This window comes from Tursiops truncatus, chromosome 3 (assembly GCF_011762595.2).
Source record: "Tursiops truncatus isolate mTurTru1 chromosome 3, mTurTru1.mat.Y, whole genome shotgun sequence".
Classification (NCBI taxonomy): domain Eukaryota; kingdom Metazoa; phylum Chordata; class Mammalia; order Artiodactyla; family Delphinidae; genus Tursiops; species Tursiops truncatus.
The window spans coordinates 4,315,859-4,325,329 of record NC_047036.1 but is presented as its reverse complement, the minus strand read 5'-3'; the positions used below and the strand labels follow the sequence as shown (position 1 = coordinate 4,325,329).

The following is a 9,471-nucleotide window of genomic DNA, read 5'->3' as shown; positions in this document are numbered from 1 at the left end:
GCCCTGGTCTAGGCAATGATATCTTTGATAGTTTGTTTTATGAAACCTCCTTGAACCCTGAGTTAGTGCTGAGTCATGGCTCCTGTGGAAACATGGAGCCAGGCTCCTGCACGTCTCTGGGCACACATTTTTGTGAACCGATCAATACAGAACCTGGTTTTATGTGTGTTTCTGTTTGAAGACACTTGTTTAATGTATAGTTGAGTTATTAACATTGAACTCATGCCAGCATCTCTGCAGCTCATGATTGAGTAAAGCTCATCTAACACATGTATTTTCCCCAAAAGGCACATCACAGCCTTCTTGTCCTTAGGACCCTGGGCAGCATTTCGGCATGATGCTCGAGGGCAATTTTAAACAGTAAAGTCATCAACGAGAAGCACAAGAATGAGAAAACTGTGTCACTAAATAGACTGTGAAAAGGACGCTTGTTTACAGGGTGAGAGCCGAGACCAGGAGGCAGAGTCCCTTGGTTCCCCCTCAGCTGGGACCGTGTGTCAGGAACTCAAATTTCCCACTGCTCTGGGCACATCTGCCAATGACCATAAAAACACCAAGAGTATTGATTTGGGGTTACAGATAAATGTTAGCAAGTGGGTGAATGCACAAATATGGAATCCGCAAATGCTAAGGACCAGCTGTGCATGATGTTGGTAACCAGGTTACCTTCACAATGAGAGATGTCGTATTTGACATGCTTGGTGACCGTGTGACGCTGACATCACCAATGAGAACGGACCCTGGCCAGGCCCCGCCCACAGCATCTGTCAGCATCACTGGTGGGAATCTACAGTTCTGCAGGTCAGAGTATTATGACACGGTGCTCAGAGGAATAGCATGTAAGTAGCCACATTATCCACAGAACTGGGAAACTAAAAGCCCTGCCCAGGCTGGAGCAGTGACCCATGTCCCACACGATGCCTGTGAAGCCTGGTGCTAGCACAGGGCCAGAGGTGGGGATCGGGGGAACTTCATACATGTCAACCAGACAAGTGACCAAGCTTGGGCCCCCAAGGCCTGGTGTCCTGGACAATGACCCACGGTGCTAGTGTGATGTGGCCTTGGGCAGGCTACTTAGCCTTCCTGTGCCTCGGTTTCCTGACCTAAGAGTAGCCACCTCACGGGAGCTTTGGGAGAACCGGAGTTGTCGTCTCTTCTCATCCTGTAAGATCCCAATAAGATGAGCTACGTCTGCGCTTATGGATCTCTCTATCTTATTCCATTTCACACTCAGAAACCAAACCTGGAACATCGTGTCCAGTGATGGATCCCACATAGTAGAAGACAAACTAAAGAGATGCCATTCACGACGATACGGATGGACCTGGAAGATATTAAGTGAAATAAGCCAGACACAGGAAAACAAATACTATATGACGTCATCGATATTGAGAACCTCATAAAGTCAAAGCCATAGAAACAGAGAGGAGAAAGGTGGTTGCTGAGGGCTGGAGGGGAGGGGGGAATGGGGAGACATTGATCAAAGGGTACAAAGTTCCAGTTATAAGATGAATAAGTCCTAGAGATCCACTGTACAGCATAACGGCTACCGTTAGTGGTACTGTATTGCATACATAGAAATCTGCCAGGAGGGTAGATCTTACGTTAAGTGTTCTTATCACACACACAAAAATATTAGGAAGTAGGAGGAGGAAGAGGAAGAGGAGGAGAAAGAGAAGGGGAAGAAAAGAGGAAACTTCGGGAGGTGATGGATGTCACCTATTACACTTAGGTGGTGATGATGGTTCCATGGGTGTCTATCTCCAGATTTATCAAGTCATGTCTGTTAAATATGTACAGCTGTTTCTATGTCAATCATACCTCAATAAAGTGCTTAAAGGTACTTTATCTCAACTGTCCAAAGTACAGATAGAGTGGAGGCTCTATTCTATCTCGCGTGGTTTCAAGCTTCAGAATTCTAGCTGGTTCTGTTGGACAAGGAGATGTAATGGTTGTGTGAGGTATAAACTACAGCAAAGTCAGAAAACAGATTAGAAGAGCTGTTTCTTACAGTGGAATTTGACCCCAAAACAAAATGGCATACAACCGTGCCACATGGTTTGGGATGAAATTCTCTCCCAAACAGGCAAAGTCCACGTGCCAGGCTCCAAGACAGTTGCTGAGAAGCTTGACGTTTGTCAAAATGAGACGTTCAGGGTTTTCTTGAGGACCTTTCAGAAAGTCCCCACCAAGTACAAGGGGCCAACAGCTCAGTGACAGGCAGCAGGATGAGCCGGCCAGTTCTAAACCCCGCCGGCTGGGCCTTTGTGGCTTTCTGTGCGTCAGGTGGTAATGCTGTGACCTTTCCCAAATGTGTGGAAATAGAACTTTGGTTAACATATTTGTACTCCTCGTAGAGACCTTTGTATATATACAGGGCAATCTGTTTGTTGGGTGAATACTTTGTACTTATTTATTTTTAATAAATTTATTTATTTGTTTGTTTTTTATTTTTGGCCGCGTTGGGTCTTTGTTGCTGCACTCAGGCTTTCTCTAGTTGCGGTGAGTGGGGACTACTCTTCGTTGCAGTGTGCAGGTTTCTCATTGTCGTGGCTCCTCTTGTTGCAGAACAAGGGTGCGCAGGCTTCAGTAGTTGCAGCATGCTGGCTCAGTAGTTGTGGCGCATGGGCTTAGTTGCTCCGCGCGGCATGTGGGATCTTCCCGGGCCAGGGCTCGAGCCCATGTTCCCTGCGTTGGTAGGTGGATTCTTAACCACTGCACCACCAGAGAAGCACCCTTTGTACTTATTTGAAGACTATTCTGGATCCATTTCTCCCATATGTTGCAAAATAGTGAAAAGTATCTCCCTGGGAACAGAGGCAGGTCAGGCCTGGGTCAAGAGTGGCTGGAGTCAGTCCTTCTGGACCTGGACAGACCTGAGAAGGGGAGGACACCAGTGGCTCTTATCAGAAGGGTGCCTGCAGGGCCCCAGGGTGGAAGGGCTGGGCTCCCCTTGCTCAGATCCTGTGGCGTCTCCACTGGGCAAGGCTCATGCAGAGTGCACGTTCCTCATATTGCCGTGAGGCTGAGCATGAAGGTCTGGTCCCACAGAGGGTAGAGCCTAGCCTCCTGAAGTTGGTTCAGGTGAGGCGTTCACTGTGGACCAAGCTCCTGTGCACCCATCGCATCCGTAGGATGCCTTCTCAGAGCCTCTCTCTGCCCAGGACCCTCAGCCCTGGCTTTGCCTGAGCCACGAGGCATCTCCTGAGCCTCCCGGGGACCCCAGCTGCCTGCCCAGAGGAAGCCCTGCTCCAGCACCATCAGCGCTGGCCTGAGGCTGAGCGGCTCCCTGCCCTTGTCTCTGGTACTGGTACCACTTCTTGAACCTGTTAAAATGTCAAAGGCTTGGGACCTGGCTCCCGAGCAGCTGTCCCAGGAAAGTGCAGTCCCGTTAACTTGGGGAAAAATTTGGTCAACATGACCCAGGACACAGGAGCACACACTCCCCCTTTTTCCTTCTGCCTGGGGGCTGCTTTGCCTGGAGCCATCCTGCACAGCAGAGCAGGTTCACCTGCTGAGCACCTACCTGGCTGTGGCTCTCCCTGGCACTGCTTCCCTGCTGCTGTGGACTGAATGTGACCCCCGCCCCCCAAATTCATATGTGAGATGGTATTTGGAGATGGAGTCTTTTGGAGGTAATTAGGTTTTCATGAGGTCATGTGGGTGGGGTCCTGTGATGGGATTAGTGTCCTTAAAAGAGGAGACACCAGAACTTACTTCCTCTCTCTCTGTCTCTGTCTCTGTCTCTGTCTCTGTCACATTAGGACACAGCGAGAAGACCACCATCTGCAAACCAGGAAGGACATGGCCCTTGCCAAATCTGCAGACACCTTGATCTCCAGAACTGTGAGAAATAAAGGTCTATTGTTTAAGCCCGCCAGTCTGCATTTGTTATGGAGCAAATGAAAATGGCAGCCCTGGTGTCTCATGCCCCAGTACAGCACCAGCACGTAATCCTTTCCCGAGGCTCTGCTTTCTGGGGAATGCAGGGTTGGTTTCAATTATTCAGTTTTTAAGACAGAGGTTAAGAGATCTATCTCATAGGCTTGTTATGAACATGAAATCAAACATATGGAAGGTAACATGTATTGTGCATTAACTGTAGTTGGATATTGTGCTAAGACTTTCACATTCACAATCTCTCAAACAACCTATAGGGGTCATCCTATTGTCACCTGTTTCCCAGATGTGGAGAGTGAAGGATTCAAAGAGATATGGCCAAGGTCAAATTGTGGTGAGGTCAGGGGCTGCACAGAACTTTGTACCCAGAGGTCTGGCACAGGGATGGCATCTCCTTACCCACCACCTGCATGATCTGTAATCTGTCCAGGAGGACAGGCCAACGTGTGGAAGGGGTTCACAGACAAGAGTTTCCCTTTCCCTCCATCTGTCTTTACAATTATTATGGAACATTGGCTGTCTTTATTTCAAGATAGTTTTGTGACATGTGGTAATCCCCAAATGTGTGTTTCTAGCTGTGGGGAGAATCATTCCTGCAACATCCCTATAATCACTTGGACCGCATTGGGAATTGAGGTTCAGAAACAACAAAATGAATGGACTGTAGAACATACACCATTAAATTATTCTGCAAGATCCTTAAAATGAGTAAGCACCCATCCTGATATTTCTTCTTGGAAGCTGGTGGTTGTTTCTGAAACTACTTGCAGCATTTTGATTTGTATTATATTACCAAAAAGTTATTCAATTTTATTATATTGGGTTCTTTTTGACTTTACAAGCAACTTTCTGATCCCATAAAAACAGATAAATTAAAAGTTGGCTGTGGGGATTGAGTCGTACTTGAGTTTGGAGCCCCTCACCTTGGTTCTCCATAAGGTTCACTCACAGCAGGAGGGCCATGCACGGTGTCCTGTCCACCAACTTCTTCCCCTTCGACCTTAGAGGACATTATTATCTCTCATAGGAAGCCAGCCATGGTGGGCTACTTGCAGATCATTTGGAACCATTATTGGAGAAATTGATACTCTGCGTGGTTCCTGGGCAGTTCTTAGGCACACGGCTGGTGCACACAATCCAACTGATGCTACAGGAGAGAAGCAGGTGATGGGCCTTCAGGCCAGAGCTGAGGGGCCAAGTGCAGGGCCTGGGGGGTGGAGGGCAGTGGAGTGGGGTGGGCAGGAGGCAGCCTCTTCAGGGCAGGGCAAGAGGAAAGCTGCAAAGAGGGCGAGCTTTGGCTGTGTTGGGAAGATTGGTCCTTGTCCAAGATACTGATGGGAAGGGAATCCCTGGATGTGAAATATGGGGAACAAAGCCAGGGGGACGGAGCACACCCAGCAGCGTGCTCAGTGCAGATGAGTTGGGGTAGGAGTGGGAGGGGACGAGACTGGAGAAACAATGGGTAACTGACGATAATCTTCCCCTGGACCCCCCAGACAGTCAACCACAGCGACAAGTAAAACTGAGCAGGTGATTGTAGAGGCAGTGAAGTAAACACACTAATGATGAGCGAGAAAGGACCCAAGGCTCCCTGTGCCTCAACTCTAAGCTGGGGGTGTCAGGCCCCACCCGGGTCCCGTCTGTCTGTGCCTTTGATGAGGAAGGAAGAAAGGAGAAGAGGCGGAGGGGGTAGAGGGGCAGGAGCACGGGTACCTCTGTCTGGTGGTCGGCGGTCGGTGTGGGGAAGCATCAGGGTCTACGGTGGAATAACGGAAGGTCCTGGTGAGGGCAGCTCCTCCTGGCTTCCTCCGCAAGCCGCCGCCTTACACTCCTGCTCTGGAGCCTGTGGCCTATCCCAGTTTGGATGCAACTGTCTTTTGAACTGTGTGCGCATTACAACCCCACACCCTCTCATACCCTGAGGATCTCAGGCTGCAGCTGGGATTCATCGTGGGATCTTAGGGTCTGTATTGCGCACCACGTACTAGATGGAGGATGCCATGGCTTTCAGAGGCAAACATGTGACCACAGAAAGGACCTTCTGGGGACACAGAAGCCAAGGGCTTAATATATCCTGAGGGGCAGGGTGGGGCGGGGCTGCCCCCTGCCTGCACTGTGTGGTTGTGTGGGTGTGGTCCAGGTGGGATGGACAAAGCCCCCTGTCCCCTTACCCCCTTCATTCTGGGTTTCCCGTCACACTCAAGCAGCTACTCCCACGATAACTATGAGATGTTGACCTTCACCCACCTGCTGAGTTCATGCTATAGTACTCAACAATGCAATGGCCCTCAGCAGAAAGAGGTACATTGTGATTAAAAAGCACAAAAACACCAGGAGAAAAGATTGTGGTTTAACAATTTTGCATCTGACCACTATTTTTCATGGGGGAAATAATGAACAGGTACATCAGGATGAATTATGTGGTGAGCAGTACAACACCCCATTCCAGGGATTCCGGATTCATAAATATGAATGCCCCTGTCCACAAACATGCCAGCTGGAAGACACCCTCATCAATCACTTCACGAATGCTTCCTTCCAAATAAATGACCTTTCACATTGGGCCACCTGCTTCCTCTGACTCAGGATGCTGGGCTGGGGCGGAGGGAAATACAGCTGGTGTGTTAGCCTGGGTTCTCCGGAGACACAGAGAATAGGACATATATGTCAGGGAATGTGGCTCAGTGTTTCTGGAGGACCGTGATATGATAAATGGATGGACAGATAGACAGATAAGTGTGATTATAGTCTCTCTATACATATCTCTGGATATATAGATATATGTAGAGATATCTATATAAATTATCTATATATTTACATATATCTATATATAATCTATACTACTAGCTATAGATATATAGAGACAGAGAGAGGAATTTATTTTAAGGAATTGTCTCACATGATTCTGGGGGCCAGAAAGTCTGAAGACCATGGATCAGGCTGGGAGTTCAGGTAAGATTTGCCACGGCAGTCTCAAGTCTGAATTCCCCAGGACTGCAGGCTGGAATGTAAGGCAGGGTTTCTGTGTTGCCATCTTGAGGCAGAATAGCTTCTTCTTTGGGAAACTTCAGTCTAGCTTCTTCTTTGGGAAATTTCAGTCTTTGCTCTTGGGGCTTCAACTGATTGGATGAGGCCCACCCACACTATTAAGGGTAATCTCCTTTATTTAAAGTCAATTAACTGTAGATGTTAATCACATCTAGAAAGTACCTTCACAGCAAGAGGTATACCGGTGTTTGACCAAAGAAACAGCACAGCCTAGCCAAGCTGACACCTAAAGTAACAACCCCAGCTGGTGTCTATTCCCTTCTTTCTGGAACTCCATCAGGATGAATAGTCATCTTTTCCCAGAGAGCAACCATGCTGCTGGGTCAGCTACCTCGCTGTCCATGGACCGGAGAGATCCGTGGTGGTAGGAGATCACAGAGGGAGGAGCATGGTTTCTTTCTTTCCCTCTAGAAATTTCCTTGTGAAGGCAACTTCAGGTTTCAGGTCTGCTCTCTCAGACAGGGGGTGGCAAAATGATCCAAATTCACACAAGGAAGATAATTTTTGAATATAATTTACACACATTGACATGCTCAGATATCAAGTAGAGTATTCCATGAGGTTCTATGAATACTACGAAGGCACAGAGCACTTTCACCAGCACACATCTGCTGCCTCACCTTCCCAGTCCCTCCCTCCCACCCAGAAACCATGGGTCTCTTGCTTATTCTAGACGTTTATACCTATTGAATTATACAGTATGTGCTTTTCTGTTTGGCTTATTCCAGTCATCCTATTATTCTGAGAATTACACCTGTTACATGCTTATCAGTCATCTATTCCTTTTTAAAAAATTTTCACTGAGTACTAATCAACTGTATGAACAAGCAGAGCTTATCCATTCTGTTGATCAACCGTCCAGGTTTGACGGTTATAAAAGTCTTATAAGAGGTTTTGCATGGACATACATACACATTTATTTTGCACACACACCAGGAGTGGAATTACTAGGTCATAGAAGTAGATTTAACACTTCGAGAAACTGAAACTTCGCCAAAATGGCTGTATGTTTCACAGTCCCGCCAACATGTGCAGGGTCTGGCTGCCCTAGAGCTGTTCCAGATTTGCTGTGGTCAACCTTGTGCATTTTACACATTCTAATGGAGCATGTGGTAACACCTCATTGGGTTTTTAATGTACATTTTCTTGGTGATTAATGAAGTTGAACAGTTTTTCATGTGCTTATTGACCACTTATATACCTTCTTTTGTGAAGTGCCTGTGTGCCTTTGCCTCTTAAAATTGGGCTGTCTCCTTGTTATTGAATTTCAGGAGTTCTTTATATATTCTGGATACAACTACTTTGTTTTATGAACATATTCTCACAGTCTGTGACTTGCTTTCTTATTTTATTGATAATGTTTTATGATGAAGAATTTTTGTGTATTTGATGAAGTCTAATTTATCATTTTTGATTTTATGATCACACCTTTTGTCTCACAAGAAATGTTTTCTTACCTCAAGGTCACAAATATATTCTTCTATGTTTTTTGTTTTGTTTTGTTTTAGGCTTTACATTTAGGTCTGTAATTTGTCTCAAATAGGTTTTTGTTTGGAGTGAATTAGTGACTGATGTTGTTTTTTGGTTTTGTGTTTGTTCTGTCGGACCTCACACAAGTACATTTCAGACACTGATTTACAAGGTGTTAATATTAGCAACAATAAAATCTTTCCCCAATTTGGCTATTAACACAAGTTTTGACAAGTGGCTTTAATACACCTGGGAGCATTAGGTGACCTCACAAGAGCCAACTCCTCTTCTTGCATTTTTAAGCTTCTCTGCATGGGACCCCTCTGACTTACCAACCATATTTATTTATCACTGTCAGACTCCTGCTGTCAAAAGAGCACTTCTTTTCACTCCTCCTGTGTGTAGCATAGCATGTGTGACAGTCTCCAGATGGTATTACCTCCCTTGATTTTTTTCTCTCTCTACTTTTTTAAATTATGAAATTTACTATTCACAGATACATATGTACAATTCCAAGAATACACATTCACATTGATAAGGTCTTTTAAATTTATACAAATTTGTACATTTTTGGTGCTCTTCATTGCTTCCTACAGATTTGGGGTTGAATCTGATATAATTTTTATTTAGTCTGAAGAAATTATTTTGGTATTTCTTGTATAGAAGTTCTGATGGGGAGAAATTCTCTTAACTTTCATCTCTAAAAATGGATTTATTTTGCCTCCAATTTTTTAAATTAATCTTTTCTTTTGGGGAAAATAGTAGATTCACATGCAATGGTAAGAAATAGAGAGAGATTTCATACATCGTTTACTCAGTTTCCTCCAATGATAATATCTTACAAAACTACAGTAAAATATTATAGCCAAGATATCAGCACTAATGCAATCAAGATACAGACTATTCCGTCACTATTAGGATCTCTCATGTTGCTCTTTTTAGTAACTTCTCTCTCCTCTCTGCCTCCATCAGTGACCCTTGGTAACCACTATTCTGTCTCCCCAGTTTATAATTTTGCCATTTCAAGAATGAAATTATTGGATGGAACAGTTT

At 45.6% G+C, this 9,471-nt stretch overlaps 1 long non-coding RNA gene across 2 annotated transcripts; it reads left to right on the top strand.

The window, feature by feature from the left end:
* Positions 1 to 785: 785 nt before the first annotated feature.
* On the top strand, positions 786 to 3,871 carry LOC141278167 (uncharacterized). 2 transcript variants are annotated; one of them, XR_012330501.1, is made up of 3 exons: positions 786 to 839; positions 1,235 to 1,434; positions 3,765 to 3,871. It is a non-coding gene; the product is annotated as an uncharacterized lncRNA (long non-coding RNA). The 2 variants fall into 2 exon arrangements; XR_012330502.1 differs by lacking the exon at positions 786 to 839 and adding an exon at positions 924 to 953.
* Positions 3,872 to 9,471: the final 5,600 nt, after the last annotated feature.